Source organism: Canis lupus, chromosome 11, assembly GCF_003254725.2.
Source record: "Canis lupus dingo isolate Sandy chromosome 11, ASM325472v2, whole genome shotgun sequence".
In the NCBI taxonomy this organism is placed as follows: Eukaryota; Metazoa; Chordata; class Mammalia; order Carnivora; family Canidae; genus Canis; species Canis lupus.
Window position 1 is genome coordinate 15,458,603 of NC_064253.1, and position 24,455 is coordinate 15,483,057.

General features: G+C 41.9%; 1 protein-coding gene and 1 long non-coding RNA gene across 6 annotated transcripts in view; one reads left to right on the top strand and one right to left on the bottom strand.

The window, feature by feature from the left end:
* Nucleotides 1-24,455, bottom strand: part of MARCHF3 (membrane associated ring-CH-type finger 3) — a 137,180-nt gene that overhangs the window by 97,887 nt on the left and 14,838 nt on the right. The window lies entirely within an intron of this gene.
* Nucleotides 1-24,455, top strand: part of LOC112650463 (uncharacterized) — a 51,446-nt gene that overhangs the window by 19,321 nt on the left and 7,670 nt on the right. For 3 of the 5 annotated variants that reach the window (XR_004803551.2, XR_004803550.2, XR_007413939.1), the window contains 3 exons: nucleotides 8,520-8,617; nucleotides 8,990-9,111; nucleotides 20,806-20,913. This is a non-coding gene — a long non-coding RNA (uncharacterized LOC112650463). The other 2 variants (XR_007413940.1, XR_003130205.3) reach the window with 2 other exon arrangements.

The window sequence follows — 24,455 nt, forward strand, 5'->3', positions numbered from 1 at the left end:
TTTCACTTAGCACATTTTCAAGAGGGAGATACATGTCATATACACATGCACCAGAGTACTGTCTGAATGCTCCAAAAGGACCTGGACAGCACTGTTCTTGCTCTTCACTTTCTCACCTTCTTCAGAGAGTTCACATCACATCTTGATGTACTGGGGAAGCTGAGCAAGTCCTGCTGTCTCTCACAACAAATCTTCACTTGCCAATGGACATCTCGGTGTCAAGTCCTTCACACTCAATGCATGCAACATGACCTCAGCAACTGAGGTATTCCTCTTCTTTTATTCATTTTTGTTAATGACACAACCTACTGTGCACAGTGACTTTAAAACCTAGTCATCTTCCCCTGGTACAAATTTCATTCCTCTGCCACTGTGCTGGATGTGTGTTCTGCCCATTTTGCCCCCATGGCTTCTCCAGGCTGCCTGGCCCTGTGCCCTTGGGGACGTTCCTTGGCCCCCACCCCTGTCACAGCCTCCTGCTCCAGCCTCTCCTGTACCGTGGCTGAACCCCAAGTGATGGAGAAGGTAGAGCAGGGGAGCCATTGGTTGGCTCAGACCGATGCTCATCCCAGCATAATGGAGAGACAGGCTGTCCTCTTTGTGCCTGGAGGGGGAAGCTGAATGCTTGGCAGCTCTTCCCCAGGCAGCCTGGGCTGCACCTGAAGGGGTTCTGACTGATTCATTTTCAAGTCCCCCAGCTGACCCTAATGGATAGTTCTGGGTTCAAACACATTGCAGCAATAGCACTGTGGGAGGACAAGCAAGTGCTCTCATGTCAGGAGACCTGGTGTCCATCCTTGGCCTCCCAAAGGTTGGCTGTGGTACCTATAGCATCTAATTGTCGACCAACACTTTTATTATTTGTAGCATGGGCTAAATACATGGGAATGTTCTGTGCATTAATTAAATCAGATGTGAAGTATAAAGTAGAATGCCTGGCACAGAGTAGTCACTCAGAAGGTAGGGGGTGGAGTAGGATAGATATGCCTTGTTCTGAACTGTCTTTGTCACGTTGCTAATATGGCTGGGTGATAACCAACGACCAGTTTGAGTCTTTGTGAAAGGTACAATGACTCAGCTGGCTGAGGGTACTCTGGAACTTACAACTAATCTTGACACAGGAGCACAGCCAGACCTCAACATTTTGTGCTGCTTTAGTTCTTGAAATGTGGGAAGGTGCAATGGTGCATGCAGGCAGTGTGGTGTGTGGAGGGCCAATGGGTCAGCAGTCAGGAGAACTCGATGTGACAGGAAGAAACTTCCACTATATCCACATGGGTTTAGGCTGTTCTTGACACCCTGTTCATACAACCACCTAAACCCTAATCATAATGTTTTCTCTTCCCTAAAACTCTTTGGGTAGATAAACTGAGACACTTGGTAACAATGGGCTCTAAATACTTTGCAAGGTCTCCTCGACACTTCTGAACTATGATAAAGGCTTCTTGTGGAGACAGCTGTGCACACCTTCATTCTCTCCCCTCTGCAGGAGGAGCCCTGGGTTAGAAAACCTGTAGGAGAATCACATAGCTGGACTGCATGTATACCACCCGGCAGCTCCTTCAATCCCCCAAAGCGAGTTGACTTTGGCTTCCCAAGAGAGCTGCTTGTTTTTTAGTAACAAAGGGACAGATGATCCCTTCTGAAAAGCTGGCATCAGGACAGGAGGGAAGGGGTAGGCAAGAGATCTGGCAGGGCCGTTGTATCCCCATCCCTATCTGAGGACAGGAACAGGCCTCTGCCCCTGACCAGGCTTTCTTTTGAGTCTGTGAGGCCACAGGCCGGTCACTTCCTCAGCTCAGGATCGTGTATCAGAAACAGCAACGCAGCAGCTCAGAACTCTGACTTACGGCAGGGATCTAAATAAGGCAGGGCTCAAATTCTCTCTTTTGGGCATCAGCAAAGACTATCGGAAGTGTCAGCAGGCTGAGAATGCAGACCTCGTCGGAGAGCTAACTTTGGACTTGGAACAGCAGTTTACTCCAGGCCCCAAATCCACCCTCACTGCCAACTTGATTTATGATGCTGGGGTCAGCCCACTGAAACTCATATGGCCAAGGAGCCAGGTTCCCTCAACTTACTTCCCAACTGTGCCCCCTCTGCATCTCAGACACCTCTCACAGTTGGCAAATCAGAAGGAGCACACAGTGCACGGGGTTTCCTTAGAAGGTGCCTAAGGCAAAGCAAAGACCCACACCAGAAGCAAACATTTGAAATCTATGTGACTGGGATCCCTGGGTGGCGCAGCGGTTTAGCGCCTGCCTTTGGCCCAGGGCGCGATCCTGGAGACCCGGGATCGAATCCCACGTCGGGCTCCCGGTGCATGGAGCCTGCTTCTCCCTCTGCCTGTGTCTCTGCCTCTCTCTCTCTCTCTCTCTCTCTGTATGACTATCATAAATAAATAAAAATTAAAAAAAAAGAAATCTATGTGACTTTACCTTTTTCCTTTTATCTATGTTCAGCTTCCTTTATGGTTTTCATATTTAATGAGTATTGGTTAATTTTTCCCAGTCCTAACACTGAAAAGTTGATCAGAACATGTGACACCTACTATCGTACGACAAGAGTGTCAGAAGTTATCCAGGTGAGGTCAAAGCAGGGTAAAATCTCTTTGTGATCTACAGGTGATCCCCGAATGGAAATATATCATGTTAGTGCGGGGCCTTGCAATTTTGAGGGGTTGGAAGGGAAGAAAATACTACGGTTTCCTCAGCGCATGGGGGGATGCTACTGGTCGTTTGAGTGATGCAATGCTCTAAGAAGGGAATGTGTTGTCACCCTCTAAGGAGGGTGGTGGCTCTGGGATGGACTCGGTGCACTCATGGGGGCTGTGGGGGCAGAAGGTTGAGGAAACCTGGTGATTCTCCATATTCAAAAAAAGACGTTCTAGAGAGTAAACCAAACTGGAGTGAAGTTGCTTGGAAATTAAATAGGACAGGGACGCCTTCTATGCCAGGGCAGGGGGATATGGAAAGGAACAAGACAAGCCCAGCAGAGGGGAGGCCCAGCCAAGGGGCAGCACCCTGGAAAGAAAGTACAGGAAGCAGAGCCCAGTGGATGGGGGAGGCTGATGGAGAACCAGATGGGAAATAGGCTGCAGCTCCAGAGCCTGTGGGCTCATTGCCAGAGCCCAGCCCAGGCCTCAAGGGAAAAGAGAAGAAGCCAGCAGGAGCATAGGGCTTCTGAGAGCCAGTCATGGTTCTCAAATATATTTGGGTCATGGGTCCCTTTTAGGATCTGAGGAAAACTAAAGAGCTACTCCCCAGGAAAACACCTTCCTTTCTGGGGTTTCGCAGGTCCCTGCAGGCCAGATCACAGACTCGGGGTGAGGAAGCCCAGGCCCAAAGGATGCTCCTGGGCACTGAAATGAAGAGCAGTGACAGGAGTGATGGCAGGAAATACTTGCATGATTGTTTAATCTTTTAAACCTCTGGCAAACTAAGTGGAATAATATGAGACCTGGCCTGAAACTGGTCTGAATAATACATAATTTGCAGCAAAGATGAGTGAGGCACTTAAACTTCTGATGTGTGTGTGAGTCCAGTGGAAAGGCGGGGACCAAGAGGGTGGGGGAGAGAGCCTAGAGGCAGCCCTGAAGAAAAGAGGAAGAAAGAAAAATGGGGAAACCAAAGGTAGGGAGTGTTTGGCAAGGAAACTGTCCCCCTCTGCACCCCCAGCTGGTGGTGCAGAGAACGTTCAAAACAATGGGGAATGGCTCTGGGTTAATGATGCTTTGCTCTTAGGGACCACCCTTGGCTTTCGTAACATGTGTTTCATACTAAATTAAGATACATGGTATTTTTTTAAGAAAAAAAATAAAAACATGTATTTGTAATAGTGAGTCTACTTATATTGTAATGATGTCTTTTTTTTTTTTTTTTTAACAAGGCATTGTTGTTTCATCTAGTCATTTCATTAAGCCACAACCTGATTTCTGAAAAGATGTGTCTTGGGAGGTATGGGGTGGGGGGGCGGGCAAAGGGTTGCTGCTCTGTTTGCTATTATTAAATTATGTGATAGGTTTAATCTGATGTTTTTATATTAATACTAGAGCATGCCTTTTTTATGTATGAATTTTCAGTGGTGGTAGGAAGGCTCTAATTCTGAAAAAAAACACAGCAGTTTTTTATTTGTTTTTAAAGATTTTATTTATTTATTTTAGAGAGATAGCACACAAGTCGGGGGAAGGGCAGAGGGAGAAGGAGGGAGAGTACCCCAAGCAGACTCCCCACTGAGTGAGGAGCCCTATGACCCTGAGAACTTGCCGAGAGCCGAAATCAAGAGTTAGATGCTCAACTGACTGAACCATCCAAGCACCCCTGATTCTTTTTTTTTTTTTTTTTTTTAGTGAAAATATAGTTGACATACAATACTATTATTAGTTTTAGGTGTACAACATAGTGATTCAACATTTACATACATTAGGAAATGATCACCACCATAAATCTAGCTATCATCTGTCATTGTACAAAGTTGTTATGATATTATTAACCGTATTCCCTATGCTGTATGTTGTATCCCTGTGTCTAATTTATCAGTGGTCTTGGATTCTTAAACACACCTTTGCTGGGAGAGAGCCTGACCCTGAGAGCATTTTTCATGGATGACTATTTGGTCCATGGGTCTACAGAAGACATAAGGAGATAGCAAGGTAGACTGTTAAAGGAAACTCACCTTCTTAGAAAGAAAGGGATAGTTTAGAGCACTAGCAGGACATGCCCTGAATGTGACTCCATAGCAAGCTTATCTAGTGGTAGTAGGATTTATAGAAATATGTTTATTGTGTACCGTTCCACAAAGATACGTACAGCATACTGTGAAAGGTACAAAAATAAGGAATGCAGAATTAGGAGTCAGAAGAACTGGAATCAGGCAGATTCAGAAACTGTAAGGCACATGGTCTTGGCAAATTTTTTTTATCATTTCAAACAGAGCCTAAGTATCCTCCATATAAAATGAGACTTAAAAGTGCCTGCTACCTCCCTACGGGATACGTTGTATCAAATATGAGAAGCGAATGAAATAAGAAATTAAAGCACTGATATCTCTAAAGTACCATATTAAAATATACCATTATTATATAAAGCTAATTTTTTGAAAACTTAAGCATATATAAAATAATTTTTTTTGAGCACCTACTTTAGACAAAGCATCATTCTAGGTGTTGTGAATTACAGAGGCAAATAAGTCCTTCAAAGAGCTTTGTTTGTGATTCTGAAACTTAAAGGGTCAGATTGAAAGCTGAGAAGTCATATTATGAAGATTTTTCAAATAGTTAAAGTTGGATGGATCTATATCCAAACAGAAAAATAAACTATTTCATTTAGGTAGGTCCTTTTAAATAAAGTGAATATATGAAAAATTCTAAAATAAGTGCAATGAAGTAGACACCTGAGAATCAATATTGGTAAATCTGTCTTGAGCAATACATAAAGCAAATAAATTTGAGCTGAATCATGTGATGCTTTTTTCTGTTGTTTTGTTTTAATCTCAAAAGGATTGCTGACCTCTGCTGACATGCCAGTATTTAGGAGAGGCACTTGCAGAGCAATCAGGCCTTTTTTACAAATGAATTTTGATTTCTACAAACAGAAGACAGTAGGATAAATATAAGCACTTGTCTCCTTAGACTCTAATAAAATGATAACAAAATGGGAGGGATGTAAAGGGACACAAAAGAGAATCAGGGAAAGAAGATTTCAACAAACTTCCAGAGGTCAAGGGGAGGCTGGCACAGAGAGCAGAGCAGATGATGGTTAATTTTATGTGTCAGTTTAGGTAGGCTATGATGCCCGGTTGTTTGGGCAAATGCTAGACTAGATGTTTCTGTGAAGGTATTTTGTAGATGGGATTAACATTTATAGTCATTTGACTTTAAGTAAAGGAGATTATCCTCCATAATTCGAGTGTGTATGGGAGTGTGTGTGTGTGTGTGTGTGTGTGAGAGAGAGAGAGAGAGAGAGAGAGAGAGAGAGAGAATCTAATCGGTGAAAGGTTTTCCTAGCAAAAATTAAGGTTTCCCAGAGAAGGAATTCTGCCTCAAGATTGTAACATAGAAATCCTGCCAGAGTTTTCAGCCTGCGGGCCTGCCCTGTGGATTTAGGACTCAAGACTGCAACATCATCTCTCATTTGAATTTCTAGCCTGTCTGCTTGATCTATATAGATTTCGAACTTTCCAGCCCCCACAATCGTGTATGCCAGTTCCTTAAAATAAATCTATCTCTGTCTCTCTAACTGTATCTGTATCTAATTTTACAACTGTCATCTCTGTCTCTATCTCTCTGGTTCTATTCCCCTGGAGAAGAATCCTGGCTGACAATGAGAACAGCCTAGAACATGCAGGAGAAAACTGGGAAAGTGGAAGGGTGGAGGGAGCAAGCATCCTGGCAGTGTAGCAGTAAAAGCCCTGGCTCACTGGGCAGCTGCAGCACACACTAGGACTTGAGAAGGAAGGAGATTCACTCAGGTCTTCTTAAGGTTCACGGGGCCTGCAGATGCTCCTCACACTCCTCTCCATCCTCCACCTTAGGTCCATGCACTGGGCCGGAAACCCAGAATTTTACTTTTACAAGTTAAATTGTACTATCTGTAGGGTATTAACATTAGGGGAAGCTGGGTGAGGGATATATACAGGAAGTATACTTTTTGGGTTAACTTTTCTCTAAGCCTAAAATTAGTTCAAATAAACCATTTTTTTAAAATTGGGGGCGGGGGACGACATCTGGGTGGCTCAGTGGTTGGGTGTCTGCCTTTGGCTCAGGTCCTGATCCCAAGATCCTGGGATCAAATCCCATATCGAGCTCCCTGCAGGGTGCCTGCTTCTCCCTCTGCCTGTGTCTCTGCCTCTTCTCTGTGTCTCTCATGAATAAATAAATAAAATCTTTTTAAAAATTGGGAAGAAGTAGAAGGGCTAGAGGATGTGCCACACAGTAGAGTAAAATCTTGTCTGCACGCATTTTAAGCACTACTCCCCCCACCGCCAAAAACTCCTAACTAAAATCTAGCCCCTTCTCAGTGTTGTTTCCAGCTGGGGATCGAGGTAGTACTATGGCTTTTCTGTATAATCATTTCTGTGCTGTCTTATTTTTTAACTGATACATGTATCATTTTCACAAAAACTCGAAGCAGAAGAGTTATTTTACTTAGACATGAAAGAGTTTTTTTTTTTTTTAATGGAGTTAACTCCCATTGACATCACCAACACACTTCACTGAAGAAGAAAAAGCCTGTAATAATAGGACAAAAGAGGAAATATTGCAAATGCAGACTTAGAGGCTCAAGTAGGAAGATAATATGGACATTTCTGAGCTGCCTTCTTTGTCAGAAAGCAAAGGAACAGGGCCACTTGGGTGGCTCAGTCGACTGACTCCTGGCTCAGTCGACTGACTCTTGATTTCAGCTTAGGTTGTGATCTTGGAGTCGTATGACTGAGCACTGAGTGGGGCTCCATTCTCGGCTAAGATTCTGTTTGGGATTCTCTACCTCTGTCCTTTCCCCCAGCTCATGCAAGCACACACACTTTCTCTCTCTCTCTGCCTAAATAAGTAAATAAAATCTAAAAAAACAAGCAAAGGAAGTTTAAAAAACATAATTTAGTAACCCTTTCCCCTCTCCTAGATACTATGGATCTCATCAGTGCATGAGTGTAAATTTCAGTGTATAAATAGACCAAACAATTCATGAGTTGGGGCACACATTTATCTTGACCCCTTCCCTTGGCTGAGAAGTGAGATTTGTGTAGTAAGTACTACTGTGATCTAGCAAACAATAAACTGTAATACACATAGAAGAAATAAATGTTTTACTGATAGCACCAGTATGAATATATTAATCACAATACTTAAAGCACATCATTGATCATCGTGAGCAGCTTCCTATTATATTATGCTCTAATCCTTGGTGTCTTCTGCAATGATATCAACTTGTCTTAGTAAGAATGAAATTTAGCAGCATGATGTTGTCTTCTATTACTGTGTTTTCTTCTCCCTACATCCATTATCACTGTATTCTTTCCCTGGCAAATGTATTCCACTGCCTGATAAAATGTGTAGCATTATGAATTCGTCATATGCCTAGCAAGCAAGAGTCACCAAAGATATTTCCATGTATTTGCTGCCTCTTGGAATTGACAATACAGGGACTGCCAACTGGGTCTTCTTCAGGCCATGTGGCATATACAAAGTTGAACAAGTCACTCTGGTTGCAAATGCTAGCAGCTCTGGGGGAGCAATTTACTGGATAATATGAGGGAGAGCCAACCTGTGGGTTTAGTTAATACCAAGTGATCAGTCACAAATCTGCTGGGTGCCTTAGGGTATATGGTACAATCAAAACCTGTGATTGTCTCCCTTACCCATCCCCCACCCATCCCAGCTTCTCTTTTGCTCTCACATTCTGATAACCAAGCTCTAAAAAGTTCACTGGCAGTCAGATCTGTAGCTGGAAACAGAACAAAACTCTTCCCCTCCATACCACAGGTATCCTATTTATTGATTTCTATCATTTTGCCCAAACTAGTATCCATAAGAAGAATGCCAAATCAGCCTGATGGAACACAAGACCTGCCTAATGATGCTGTTGAGACTTCCCCAGTACCTCCCTGGATACACACTCAGGTAAGGAGGGGGCACTTACCGCTCTGTGGCTGATAGGTAGGCACAGAATGGACATTTCCCTAAAGGAAAATCAGAAAATAATCATTTTCCATTTACTTTCCCACCTTTCTATTTTGTTACAATGGAGTTGTGGGTAAAGTACAAAAGCTCCCTGGAGTCAAGTGCCCTTGGCTGAAAGTTTTCCTTAGTCAGGATCACTTGGGGAATTCCTATCTAAATACTTTGAGTTAACTAGCTTCTGGAGGTTACTAGCTGGATTTGTAGGTCAGGGTCCCTCTACAGTTAGTTGCCACAGAACTCTGAAGGTTTCCAAAGGGCATCAGAGAGTCCCCAAGTAATTGATTTTTTTTCCTTCCTGTTTCTGATGCCCAGCTGATTCTATAGCCAACTACCATGAATCACAATAGGCCAGAGGAGGACCAGACTTCCAACCCAAGTGGCCTTTGAACTGATCTTCCTATTGAGCACAGAGGTGCCATCTGCAGCAAAAACCAGTGAGCACTCTAACACATCTCTCCTGCAATTGGGCTTAGGCTTCAAGGCCAGGAGTGGGAAGCCAAACCCATAATCCCCTATTTCAACCAAAGACTAGATGATAAGATGCCTTGTTTGCAAAGTGGCTCCAGTGGTCAGAATCTGAAAGCATGTAGGTAAGGAGGTAAAAGAAATCAGTTATCAGGCAATTGAGAGTTTGTCTAAAGCTTGGAAATATCGCCGCCCCCCCCCCGCCCTTTTTAAAAAAGATTTATTTATCTATTCATGAGAGACAGAGAGGCAGAAATATAGGCAGAGGGAGAAGCAGGCCCCCCCACAGGGAGCCCAGTGTGGGGCCCCATCCCGGATCCTGGGATCACGTCCTGAGCCAAAGGCTGACACCTAACCACGGAGCTACCCAGGTGTCCCTAGAAAAATCGCCCTTAAAAAGATGTGCTATTTTCAGGTTCCCAGGACTCTACACAATCCGATGCCATCAACACCATGACCGGTGACTGCTTGAAGGCTGGGAAATGACTCTGTGGCCCACTAGATTTTCTGAGCTTATCTGCAAAGCTACTTTAATCTCCCCTGAATATCAGGGCAGAGTTTTGCCAAGCAGCCAAACACTCACTTTAATCATTTTTAGTTAGGAGAAAAAAAAAAAAGAAAGTTCTGTATATAAATAAAAAGCTTAACACATTGAGATGGGGTCCATATCCCTGCTCCATTTCTCTCTCTTCAGTGCACCCACAGCTGAATCAGAGCAAGCCAAATGACACCTCGAGGGGCTTTCAATCTACCTGAAATCTATAATCCTATCAAAATGATCTAAAATGGTGTGCATGTAACCTTAAACGTCGACCTCTCTCGGTGAATATTATAGGAATGCAAAACAGAACAGCCACTTTGAAAAATGATTCAGCAGTTTCTTATAAGAATTAAACATACACCTGTCATTCAACTCTGCAATCCCATGCTCAGGTATTTAGGTAAGATAAAAGAAAACACAATATTCACACACAAAAATTGTATGTAATGTTTCTGGTGACTTTATTCATAACGCCCTCAAACTGGAAATAGTGCAGACTGTTCTTCCACTGGTGAAGAGATACTGTAGTACACCCATACAATGAAATCCTACTGAGCAATAAAAAGAAATGAGCTACAGACAGAGAACAGCATAGATGGATCTCAAGTACATTTTGTTATATGAAAGAAACCAGACTCAAAAGCCTTCATGCCATAGGATTTCATTTACACAACAGCCTATAAAAGGCAAAACCGTAGGATTAACAAACATGTCAGTAGTGGCCAGGGGCTGGGAGTGGAAGGGACAGCTGATTTCAAGACGGCATGAAAGAAATTTGGGGGATGATGACACTATTCTATATCTTGATTATGGTGCTAGTTACTCAACTGTATGCATTTATTAAAAGGCTTGGTACCATATGCCAAAAAAGGGTGACTTTAGTCCAAGTTACAATAAACCAATTGAAAATAAAATCTCAGGGTAAAGTGGTCAGTGATGAAGAAAGACAGATTTCAAAACAGCTGATTAACTTCACACCTACAATCAAGATCTGGAGGCCTTCTCCCAAGCTGGGTCTGGTAGGGCTCAGAAGCCAGCCACTCAGTTACCTTTGGACATACAGTTCAAACAAAGCACTAATACATAAATCAATAGGCCACTGCACCAGCATGCTACCACACATACTCATTTGGCATGTTTTCTAGCCTGTTTCTTAATGAGAGAGCTTCTCACATGCTGACATTAAGGTACTGGTTATTTTGCAGGGTGGAGCATGTTCCGACCTTACTTCTCCTAGAGTTCTAACTCCTTGGATGTCCCAGCTTACGTAATCATTGGAGTCAAGCAGTTATATCACACTGAGAATTCAAGCCTGTCTTTGTGTTTTCTATAAATGAAGAAATACATGAAAAAAGTAAATGAATAAATGAAGCAAATTATCTTTATTAGCCCAACCGGACATAGCAAAGACAAAAAAGAGACTTCCCTAATTCAGTGATATTCTTTCAGATTACTGGTACAGAATTATTGTTGGCAGGAAAACACTCACATCCTGGACATTCAGAGGTTTTTGTTTAATTTTCCACTGGATGCCATGACCATAATATAATATACTACCTCCATTTCCAATGGTTGTGATTTGAAGCTAGGCTTTATTTTTCCCCTCTTCTCCCAATAGGAAGATTTACTGAGAATCCGCTATATGGAAATAAATGCTAAGGGCAGATGGCATGAGAAAATGCAGAGATGCAGCCTTTCGGCAGCCTACTACAGTGACTCAAATACCGCCAGTGAAAGCAGTGTGATATGTGAACAAGAGAGGCATAAATAGAGTGCTAAGGCAGCAAGGGGGAAGGGAAACTGGACCAGTCTGGGACAGTGGGGTGAGCCCCTAAAGGATGAAGATGATGTGAGACTGTAGACCTTCCAGGCTGAGGAACTACTTTGCATAAAGGGCCTTGTGGGGGCAGATTTGCTTGAGTCAGTTTTCATCTGGCATCTTGGAGCCTGAAAGCCATGGGTCTTATATTTGGGGTGGCAGGGGGACTCCACTATCTTCAGGCCTCTGGCCTCTCTGTTCTCCAAGAGTCCCGATGCTCCCTGTTCTCTCACACATGCCACATGTTTAAGTGATCCGCCTTGTCCATGAAGGCCTTTCAGTGGGGACCCTGATCACTTGTGGTTGATTACTGGGTTATGAAGAGTCAAGTGTGGAAAACAACAGGAAAGGGACAGGAGGGCATGCTGGTGGTGGATCCAGGGTCTTTAATCACCTTGGGGAACAGTGTTAGCAAAAAACAAACAAACAAACAAACAAACAAATAATGCATGAGAACCTTCACTACATCATTATTATTACCAGTAAGAGAAAGGTAATCATCCAAATTTTCATCAACAGGGAAACACTATCCTCTTACAAAGTGTGGGGATGGGAGTAAGAAGATAATATCCTCCCTAATCAGTAGGCTTGTTTTTCTCACCTGACCACTGATACCCTAAAGTGAAAGGGCAAGGAGCCTCAGGGCAGTTTTGCCTGATTCTCATCCTGTTTCTAACAGAAACAGTAGAATAACCTATTTCGTTTCTTTTCCTAAATGCCAGTTTACACAAAATGACTGGACACTTAATTCAAAATGTGTGGAGTTGTTTTCTTTAATTTTTGTGCGGTTTTTGTTTTTTTACTTTTAGCTTAATTGCATTATCATAATTTCTTCTTAAATTCATTTGCCTTCTTCCTGAAATTCTTTTTCAGGAATTTCCTGTGGAAATTCTTTTAGTGAAAAGTCTATTATTAAACTAAATTTTTATTCTACTATAAAAGTTTGACTATTGTTCCTTTTATGAAAAGTGGTTTTGCTGGTTGTATGTTTTTAGTAAGATTATCTTTTTTTCATATCTCTTCCCTCTCTCCTGAGAAACTGTTAGGTCAGTAATAATGTACATTTAGTACATCTGGTCAAACCAGGCTTGAGTGGGTTGACCAGATGTACCATTCTTGAGGAATGAATCATATGTGCTACAGTATCAACATAGCAAAGAAACAGGGCCAGCTATTTTAGAAAATGATCGAAATCAATAATCATGTATAATAATCAGCTGTTTATCATTAGCAAGAAGACACTGAAGCACTTTAGTCCAGAAACCAACTGGATGCTATTTGCAACCTAAGAAAAATTGAAGAAATATTAAGCAGGGGAAAAAAAGGAAAATTAGCCTATTCCTAAAAACTCTCCTGACTGGCAGCAATCTCTTCAAATGGTGTATCTCGCAACATGGGAGTTCTTAGGTCTGGGTGGGTTTCTTTTCTTTTTTACTTGTGAGTTGCAAAACTTGACAGGCAAAACTTGACAGGCAAGGAAAGGAGTATGTGTGTGTGTGGGGGGGGGGTGTTGTGGAAATACAAAAGCAGCAGATTTCTTTTTTGTGTGTGTGTGTGAAGATTTTATTTATTCATGAGAGGCAAAGACATAGGCAGAGGGAGAAGCCGGCTCCCTGTGGGGAACCTCATGTGGGACTCCATCCCAAGACCCTGGGATCACATCCTAAGCCAAGGGCAGATGCCCAACCATTGGGCAACCCAGCATCCCTAAAAGCAGCAGCTTTCAAGTGGCTCATGTGGCAGCCAGTGAGCTACATAACCAGGACACTATCAGGTCCGGCTGCTGATGAGAAAACAGAAAGTGCTGGCCTATGGTGAATCAGAATTCTGCTCTAGTAGCAGAGAGTAAAGCCCAAAGTTCTTGCTCCCTCTGTAAGCCACTCTGCGGCTTTCATCAATTTTAGAATGTGCTCTGGCTTAGATCAGGGGTGAAACCAGAGCAGCTGCCCTAAATGGGCACTTGGCTTACCACCAACATGCTTGTTTCTTGACTTGGCTCTCAGCAAACCCAGTGCAAACACTCAGCATTCCATGGCTGAGGCCACACACGGAAGCCATCAGGTGAGGATGGCCACAAACGTACTTTCACACACTGGGGAGAAGAGGTGGGGCAGAGAGTGGTGAGGTGGGGGGAAGGTCAAGAACAGAGTGGGTAGGAGGAAGCTTCATGGATGCTTTAAAATCCATGCCAGATATTTCCATGGATATCAACCTGAGAAAAGTAGTCTTTTAAACAAAAGTCTCACCCAGTCCTCTGCACCACTCCCTTTTTTGCCAATCCCAGGCAGTGCCAAAACAAATTGAAAAGCTATTAAGATTTGTAGTCAAAAGAACAAGCTCCAAAATATTTGTGGATGTTACCTAAAGAGGCCACACAGTGATAGACTGAGGAAGAAAACGAAGAACTGGAAGATAGAGTATCACATGCCACAAGATGACAGGAGGAAAGCAGACCTGCCAAAAAAACAGAGAAGTTTCCAGAAAGTACCCTCTCAGCAACCCCTCTGAAGGAGAACTAGCATATTGAACTTTCCACATAATTGCTTTTCAGGTCTGTCTCCCAAATAATCCCTCAGTGAATACCTAAGTCAGCAAAACAAGTGGAATTTTTATATTGATCGTGTAATACTGGCAGATCTGTGAGCTATCAGCTTTAGTGAGGGCAAACTCATAAAATATTGCCAGTTGAGATAAGAAGTTTTTAGCTAATGGAGATGATATGGAAAATGGGTCCATTTTCCTTCTTTTTCCAGATGGCAGACTTTTTTTTTTCATGAATGGTACCTATTTTTTTTTAATTAAAGATTTACATTTATTCATTTGAGAGAGAGAGAGAGAGCATAAGTGAGGGGAGGGGCAGAGGGAGAGGGAGAAGCAGACCCTCTGCTGAGCAGGGAGCCCAAAGTGGGGCTTATCCCAGGACCCTGAGATCATGATCTGAGCTGAAGACAGATGCCTAACCAACTGAGCCACCCTGATGCCCTGCTAGGCTATGGCAATTATGCCCTGACTAGCTTTCAATGAGCCCATAGAGCCAGCCCAGTACAACCTCCTGAGTAGGCTACACTGTGGGGACATGGAGCCTCCTTAACAGAACCTGGATGACAGGACCTGCATCCTGGGCCTCTATTGACTGACTTTCAGATCAGATCCTTCCTATTCTACCACCAAGTATAAATGGACCTTCCTGCCATTAAAGTTTCTGGCGTCCAGTTACTTGGTAGTCATGTCTCCCAGCTGACTTGGTCCCTGGGATTCTGGCATCTGGTACTTGACGGGGGCAGCACCCCCCTCAAAGACTGAAGTATTTTCCAAACATGCTATTTGTTTCCAGATGGTCAGCTCTTCTATAAATCAAATATGCAATCTAACTTGTTCAACAAACATACTAAACTCCTATTTTTCTAAGGTTGCTGGTGCTGAGAGTCCAACAGATAAGGTACTGCTCTCACCCTCAGAGAACTTAGGTATTACAAATGTGTCACAGTGGTTGGCAGTCAACCCAGGCTATTCAAGGCCATGTCATGGAACCAAAGCAAAAAATACCAATGTCTTACAGTCATTCTGAACTGCATAGTTTTCAAAGGGCTACTACATATATTTTAATATTCATGATCTTAAGTCAAATTCTCACTAGGTAACTGAAAGAGATCCTTAACATCATTTAACTAAATTTGTGCTATCTCTATTCCCTTCCCCTTTAGTGTACCTCTGTCATTAACCTCCCTATCCTCAGAACATAGGAGCCATCACGCTTCCATTCCTTCTCACACATATTAAAATCACTATCAAGTCTTATTTGTTCGGCCACCTTGAAATTATACTCTCTCCATCCCCACTGCAGTCACCTTACCCAAGCCATAATCTGATCTCACCAGAATTATTCTGGTAGCCTCTTAATTGGTTCCTCTGCTTCCACTTTTGTCCATGTCTGTTCTCCATGCAATAGCCAGTGATCAGGGGGTCCATAACATGCAAGCACATTACGGTGAACTTGGTCCTGGCCACTTTTATTAGGCCTAGAACAGTGAGCAGTGATAGAGCATGCAGGAGGATGAGGAATAACCTGGATTTTGCAGCATCAGTGACCTCACACCATCACTTCTCTTTGAAAAGGCAAGAATGAATTACTTTATATAAGGCTCAAAAAAGACAGTTGTAATCATTTGGATGCATGCCACTTTAGAGACATGGCATAATGGACACTACACATAGTGCTACATTCCAGTGGGTATGGAATGAGAAACAGAGGAAGACCAGGGATGAACTGAGGAGACTTGGTGAAGCATGACAAGGCACAAAAGGATGTGAAGAATGAAGCTCGGAAGCCAATGAGGTCTCCCAGCCACCAGAGAGACGTTAACTCTATCATGAATGATGAAACCAGTTAAGAATTCCCTCCACACAGCAAGGCCTTGAAGGGTAAAGAACTCTCATTATTATCTCAGCCCTGATACCATTTGTCTGGTGATTATCAGAAGACTGAGCAATAGAGGGGAGGGTTGTATTTAAAATGCTTATTAGTTTGCAAGTTCCTTCTCCTGCACTCACTGTAAGTCTGGCCTACATACAACTGGCATAGTGTTGTGCCTCATAGATGCACCGCCTGTCCCTCTTCCATCTCTTTCACTGAAAGTAAACTCATGTTGTATTTGGATGGGCAGAGAAATGACACCTATAAAAGATCTAAAGGGATGAAACGTGCACAGAGATGATGGAAAGCTGTTTCACCAGCTCCAAACTGGAGTCCACTTTACTATGCTTCACCAGAGTTGGTTTGTCTGTTTTCTGTATTGGCGTAAAAACGGTTAGTTATTTTAGCATTCTGGTGCTGCATCCATACCAAGACCACCGTGGCAGAGAGGAAACTGTTAGCAGGCCGTTTCCCTGAGCCCCGGACAACATGGGTGGGTGAGACAACATCACTTCAGAGCATCTCCAAGGTGGTCGGGGTCATTAGCATCCCTTTGATATTTCTAACATGCAGGATCCAAGCCCTTCTCTTATCACATTTCAGGGTATGTGAGTCCCTTGTGATGAGTCCACTTTCTTTCATAAATCAGACATGAGTGAGGGGAATTAATGTCTTCAGAACCGATGCTTTGCTGTTGCTACAATGGAGTAGGCTGCTGGCAGGAAACTGCCTGGAGGGAGCAATCGATAACTGGAGTAGAGAGAAGAGGGCAGAGCACAGACCACAAGTCCCCCTGGACTGCGCAGCTTGAGGATGGAGATTGTCTTGTTTGTCTCTTCGGCCCCAGAACCTCGCAGGTGCTCAGCACTCACTAAACTCTCGTTGAACCGAACTGATAGTTGCAAGAAAAGAAAAGAGAAGAAGGGAAGAGAAGAACCCAGGGATGGAAGGAAGCTAGTAAAAATTAGGGCCTGGGGTTATTAGAGGAGAAAGAACTCTGGTTGGAAATGAATGGTGAGTGGAGAGAAAAACAATTTTTTTAATTGAAAAAAAAATAAATGAGCCACATTTCAAGAAGATCCCACGAAAACATCCCAGGTGTGCATCATGCACACAGACACCCGTGTCCACAGACATGGGCACACAAGCACAGTCAATACCAACATGAAGCCTGAGCTCTTCAAGGGGATATAAGGGCAGAAGGGGTCTTGGAGGCACCCTGTTTGCTTCGGCCCCTGCTCCCGGGGACGGGGAGGAGGAGGGAGGCTGGGAGAACTGAGATGTAAACGCTAACTGGAGGTGGCACTCAGGCCAGCAGTATGTCCATGGACAATGTGGGCATGGACACCGGACCCCCTGGTTCTTTCCTTTGTTCCGCAGGAACACAAGGGATCAGCCTTCTTCACTAATTCTGAAGGAGATCCCTCCTAGTCCTGTTTCCTAACATAAACCTAAATTACCTGAAAATCTACCTTGTTTTTAATCATCTATATATAGCTACGAAGGAGCCGTTCTCTATAAATAGATTTGCAAAACTGGGCTGTGCCTTTTGCAAACATTAAAGTAGAAATGGCCCTGACACAGATCAATAACACCCATTTCCCTGTGCTGCTCTGTTTATTTTTAGTCCCTATAAAAAGCCCAATATTTGTAGGGAAAACTCTGTATCACCTTCAAGAATATTACCAACTATTGACCTGGGCAGAAAAAAAATTTTTTTTTTGCATTTACTTTATTCCTATCATTCCCTTTTTTTTTGTTGTTTTTTTTTTTTTTTTTAAACAGGAATACAGACTCGGCAGGAATTTGTTCTACTACCTCATTACATAGATTCAGGCCATTGGGGAAAGAGATCATGAAGCTTATAAAATTCCATACCTCCTTTATTACTCCCTGTTTTCTTCCATTTGTCAATTTATCTAAGAGTTCAGTTCTGTATTCCACACACAAAGAATTGTATGCTACTACACAGACACCCAAAGAGTGAGCTTTGGTTGCTTAGAAATAGGAAGGAGTATGACCCACTGCCTCACCTCCCTTGTACATTTTTATTTAGTGCATGAAGGAAACAGAGCCACAGACACCAATGAGGAGTGTCAGGAGGTTCAGCAATATAAAAGGTACATTAGAAAAAGCACTGGAAGCAAGTAATTGGCACTTGATTATCTACAAGTGTTGCCTTCCCCATCTCTGTGTTTCTTATGGAGTTTAGCAAGATGCCCTCACATGATTGGTGTCGTTTAACATCAGCCAAACAAACAAGTTTCTCCTAAACACAAATGGTATTGTGATTATTTGTTGTACACTGGAGTCCCTATTGAACTTGTGGATTCCACAGAGGCCCAGAGAGTGTTGCATGCTTAGTAGCCAGGCCGAAGACTGTAACAACACACACTCAGCAGGTCTTGATTGAAAGATCAGATTGTGTGTCATTGTGTGGCCCTGGGTAAGTCACATAACTCCTTAGGGCATTCTTGTCCTCATCCAGGGGCTTTGTTAGAGTCTGTGACAGCAGCTATTCATGGGCATGTGATTGCTCTGAATTCCGGACAAAATTTTATTTGGCACCACGTGGGTATGATTTTACCCAAAGAAGGTACCTATCTTCTATTGTCTCAAAGACCCTGTGGCTGTTCCCCAAAAGTTTAAGAATCTTCAGTCAAGGGTAGTATTCTCCAAAATTACTGGAGTAATAAAATGCTTTTGAACAAGCATGCCATGCTTATGTGTGAGATATATACAATGCAGTACACTAGGTACATTATAAAACAGCATCAAGATCACAGAAATACAAGGCAAATATGAAATAAATAATAGTTTGTTTTTTAAAATATATTTCTTTACTTTCTTTAAATATATTTAAGAGTATCCCTCTCTATCTTACTAAACAATCATTATCAAGAACAACATAAATGAGTATGTTTCATGTCTGAAAAGCTAGATTAATTATTTGTGATATGTTCATTTGAATGTCTAGCCGCAAGCTCAGTTTATTTCACATAGCTGGGTTGCAGTTTTAAGATAAATAAATAAATAAATAAATAAATAAATAAATAAATAAATAAATTTAAAAATCATAGTGTAAACATTTCTAAACACCGTTTTTCACAGCGTTCTCTCTGTAATAAAAGTTTCCTTAAAATTCAGTTATATTCTTAGTCTTCAAATGACATCTTTATCTTCAAAGCTCAAATTAGTTATGCTTCATGTTTTAAAAAAATGACCTCTAGGTAGCATACTACTCAAGTTGCTTATTATCACAGAAATGGTTAACAAAATATGGAACCTTTTCCTTTTTTTAGAAAGAAAAATGAATAGAGCTTATCTCTAAGTTTGACAACTCAATTATTTTTCAATAAGATAACCAGCAAACCTCTGTGAGGTACAAAAGATTTTCATGGTCCCATCTCAACTTAATACAAAATATTGTATTGCTTCAACTACACTGTATTTTACAGGTTGGTTTGTTATAAAATTAATTATGAAGTATCCTCCTGCAGCATTTTGTATACCTCTGGCTTCAACATCTTGGCTGCACCAGCTTGCTTATGAATGATGCAGTGAATGAATTTCTCTCTTGTAATCTCACCCTGGAATCCTTCTCTTAAGAAACAGCTGCTTTTCAAGAGGAAACAGTACTTGGTTTTTCTCACAAAACATTTTCATAAAGATTGTGAATGAATCTCATCTAGGGGTGGCTCACTAGAAAGGAGCACTTCAGTGTATTTTATTGGTGAAGCCGAAATGAATAAATATAATAGGCTAGATCTAACATCTTAACAAATGTAAAACAAATCTTCTGCCCTCCATAACCTGTTCTAATATGGTATTTGTTTCTTCATGATTCAGTAATAACTTCAATAATACTTTCACAGCACTCTGTGTCAGAGAAACTCATTGTAGATAGTCTTCAGCATAGTATCTTAACCGGTTTTATATTTGGAGGAAGAACACGTTTCTAAAGATACATAGTTTTTTAACTTTTGTATACAAATAAAAACTTTGAAATAGGCTTCAGAACACCATTTAATTGAGTCACATTTTACAAAGGTCAGCAGGTGAATTTAACCATTCATTGGTTTAAAAAGTGCAGGGTTTATTTTCCATATTTTTCTAATTGTGGCACTTTCATATTATCATTAGGAAAATTTTCAAGGCAAAGTATGAACTTCCTTCCAATATGTCCCTCCTTAATGCTAGTACATGTAAATCTATAGTTTGTTTAGTCCTCTTGACAGTTTTGAAATTGGGGGCTAACTTCTGATAGGAACTGATTGTATTGTTATAGCTTTAAACTCCTATCTTGGCCTGTCCTAGAACAGAGCGTCAACTCCATTTTCAAACTGATCCCCTGTTCTTGCTTGCACAATTCATGATACTTTCAAATTCATACTTTGTTTTTGTTTTTACCAGAATCTATTTAAGCTACTTGCCTTATTTTTTGATGAGGGCGAGTTGAGTTTAAATTAATTAATCTTATACAAATTAATTTAACCTGACACGTACAAATACAATGCAACATGCTGTAGACAAGTGAAGAGGCCAGGCACTGTCTGTTGAGGGAAACCTGCCCCTCCCTCAGATCACGGGGCCTTCTGACCTAAAATACAGTGGAGGGTGCAAACGTCAATTCATGTCCTATTAAAACTTAATTTTTCTTATTTTTGTGGTATAAAAAAATGAAAGGACAATTCTAGCAGTTTCTTCCCATGCCCCAGTGGTTTACCTTGCAAACTCAACTTTGGACACCCTTATGTGGATAATCTCTAGTGCCATTTCCAGCTCAAAAATTAAAAATTAATGTATATTCTGCTAGAAGGGCACTGACTGTCATTGTTTGAGTGCTCAGAGAACTCCTGGATAATCCCCAAACTTCTGTTTCCTGGCAGCTCCATCCAAAAACCCAGTGAGTGAGGAATGAAAGCAGGTCACCTGGGTGAGTTTTCTCCTGCTGCCACCTAGAAGGGAGTCTGGCTGAATTCATCCAGAAGAACTAGGTAAGGCTGAAAAGTCTCTATCTCCCCATTAGCCTACATTCACATACCCCTCCAATGGACTGGCAGTTTTCAGCCTCAACAAACATGCGATCATGATGTGTCACAAAGCAAAATTATTCAACATACACAAAGTTTCCCTAGGAAGCCTGGACAGCTGCAACTGGGTCAGGGTCATGTGTTTTCATGGTTGTTCTGGACAGCTCTGTTTTGTGTGGGAAGAAGAAACAAATTGTATTCCATTATGTGGAAGGGAGAAATTTTCTAAATTTAGAGTCTTTTATCACCTGGATTATTTTCTTTGAGCCTGTTTTTCTACATTTGCTGTGTAGGAGCTCAGAAAGTCTAGTACAACTGACTACATCCAGCAGTAACAAAGTCATCCGTGAGGCAGTGGATCAGACAACCCAGTCCAGTGACCAAAGCCTCTTTCAAGAGTCTGAAAGGATAGTCATTCACATCTAGGAGAAATGATTTATACAGCAGCAAGAGCTAGTTACCCCTAAGTAAAATCTCTTAAGGCACTAACTTACACCAGGATAGGAAGGTTTTTAAAATAAAGACAGGACCAAAAGATGATCTCCCAAATGTGTCCAGTCAGATTTCCCCCATAAAAGCTAGCTTCTCCTGTTTGGCAAGAACTCCTAAGCAGGACATTCCAAAGCCTCCAATTCCTTTCAGAGGTCAACCACTCAAAACCTAAGAGTCCTTCACAAAAGCTAAGAATAATTCATCCTTAGGAAAGTAGCTTGATTGGTGATGTCTGTGTTTGAGGGAAGGGAGGTCTATCTCTTTCATTAGAAAAAAAGTTTTATTAATAATAAGACAAAAATAATCCAATCTAGGTTGTTCTCTGTAATTTTGGAGATTCCATCAACACTATCATCAGAGACTAGAGATAATAAGGATTATTTGTCTCTCCATTAAAATCATAATACCCTTTTCGTTAAGCCTTTGGAAAGTGACAAGACGGTTCTCACAAATTAAGTTTTTATTTGTGCTACTTCCTTGCACACAGGTTTACAAGCACTGATAGTGTACTTTCTATGCAAAGAGACAGAAGTTATTAACTATATGAATCCTGACTGGATTCCTGTTACATGTTTGCATACTAGATTCCCTCTTTCTCTCTCTTTTTAAATCTTTCATTATTTATTTGAGAAAGAGAGACAGAGATAGCAAGAGAGAACATGAGTGGGTAGAGAGGGAGAGGCAAACTCCCTGCTGAGTGGGGAGCCAGGTACAAGGCTTGATCTCAGGAACCTGGGATCATGACCTGAGTCGAAGACAGTTGCTTAACTGACTGAGCCACCCAGGTGCTTCTCTCTCTCTTTTTATTTTTTATTTTTATTTTTTTAAATAGTGCCTTTCTTGTTTTTTTTTTTTAGATTTATTTTTTTTTAATTTATTTATGATAGACACAGAGAGAGAGAGAGAGAGGCAGAGACACAACAGAGGGAGAAGCAGGCTCCATGCTGGGAGCCCGACGTGGGACTCGATCCCGGGACTCCAGGATCGCGCCCTGGGCCAAAGGCAGGCACGAAACTGCTGAGCCACCCAGGGATCCCCTCTCTCTCTCTTTTTAAAAGATTTTTATTTTTATTTGAGAGAGCATGGGCGGGGAGCGGTGGGGGCAGAGGGAGAAGGAGAAGCAGACTCCCTGCCAACCAGGGAGCCAAATGTGGCTTGATCCCAAGACCCAGGATCATGACCCTAAGCAGAAGGCAGATGCCACCCAAGCCACCCCCCGCCCCAGATTCCCTCAATTTTCTTATGAAACCAGAACTCCACAACCTACCACACCCAATCCCCCCCCCCCCCTCATAAATTGCTTGTTCTGGCATTGAAGTATGAAACCTACTGGTTACTCTTGCTTGGAATTTTGTATTTGAGTTCTTGTACTCAAAAGAGATAAAAGAAACAGCTAAAACAGGTATTTAAGCAGCTAGCTAGTAATCAGGCAAGTATTCCCCTTAACAATTAAAAGTTACCAACCAGACAATTTTACATCTTGCTCCCTATAGAAAGGAAAAATAAACAGGCTTGAAAGATTAATAGAATCATACAGTGTTAACACCAGAACGAATGTACAGATATAATCTAGTTCTCCATTCCTTTTCCCAGAAAGGAGCCTCGTATCTTGTTCTCATCTACCTTAGTCAGAGGCAGGGCCAGGACTAGGCTCAGGGTTCTGACTAGGGTGCAAGGAGAATGGGGGGCCTGGCCATCTGGTCATTTATACTGACATCAAAGAGAAATCTCAGAGCAGAAACGAAAATTAGAGATTTCTAAGATGGTAAAGAGTTCCATAAGACACCTAAAGATGTAAATATTTATTAGTTATCCATACAGTTTTAAAACTAGGAAAGGAATTTTTCAAAGATTTCCAAAGCAAAAATCTATTTCGCACACTCCAAAATATCTTCAAGGATGTTCCCACCAACCCTGTCAACTGACAGTTCTCGGACAGAGACTGAGCTAACTCCATAGCTCACAAGCAGCTTGCTTCATCATTGGTGAGAACCAGGTACACACAATGGCAAAACCAGCCTCAATTGCAACATCATTTGTGTTTTCTCCCATCAGAAGCCAATACCTCTTACTGCCAATTGGAAACCATTCCCAGAATTTTCATTCCAGAGAGATTTCTATAAGTGCTGGGTTTGCAACCCCTTCTCCAGCATTCTATCCTGGATCAGGTATAAAAATCTAGGCTCTGTATTTAAGCTGGAGAAGGAATAAAGAGTAAAAACACTGTCAAAACACTTATTCCACTGAGCCTCCACACCACTCATCTCACCTCTTGAAAGTTACAACTTGCATGAAATAATCCTAGTTCAAAGTAGAAGGTTTCAATCTGCATTAACAGCCTTTGAAAACGTGAGCCTGGGAAGGCCTCTGAGATTCAAGAAGTGAGACTTTCCACACAGAATACATGGAATCTGTAAGCCGGGGTACTTCTGTGAAGGACTTTGTGCTAGAAGTGAACGAATACTTGGCGTTCGAGTGACAGATTCAAATTCAATCATCTCGGCATGCTTCCACCTACTCATCCAAATAACTGCCGGCTCTCTGGGCTTCTGTTCAACTGCCTAATGTAGCATGAGGCGATGGCTTCTCTCTGAATCCAAGGCTCCATCTTGGCCTGTTCCCCACCTCAACCCAAAATAAGATATTGTCTCTCATGGGGGCCAACTCAGGAGAGCTGCTTTTCTTCCTAACCTTTTATTTAAATATTAGAATATGCAAATATGTGCAAATTAGGTATGGTCTGTGGTGAGAATTCCCACATATAAATAATAAATCTTCCTTATACTGCTCAAAAAAGAAAAGGAAAGGTAACTGGATTCCTTAAAAGTGTTCCCACCACATCCCCACACCACCTCACCTTCAAATATGAAGATAAATGAGACTTTAAGAGAATTCATTTTTAACTAGTTGCTCATTCTTCATTAGTGATTTCAAACACCAGGTAAATCCGTAGCAACAATTCTGTATAGGTGAGTATTGCTTCCCATTTATACTTTTAGAATGTAAAGGCTGCC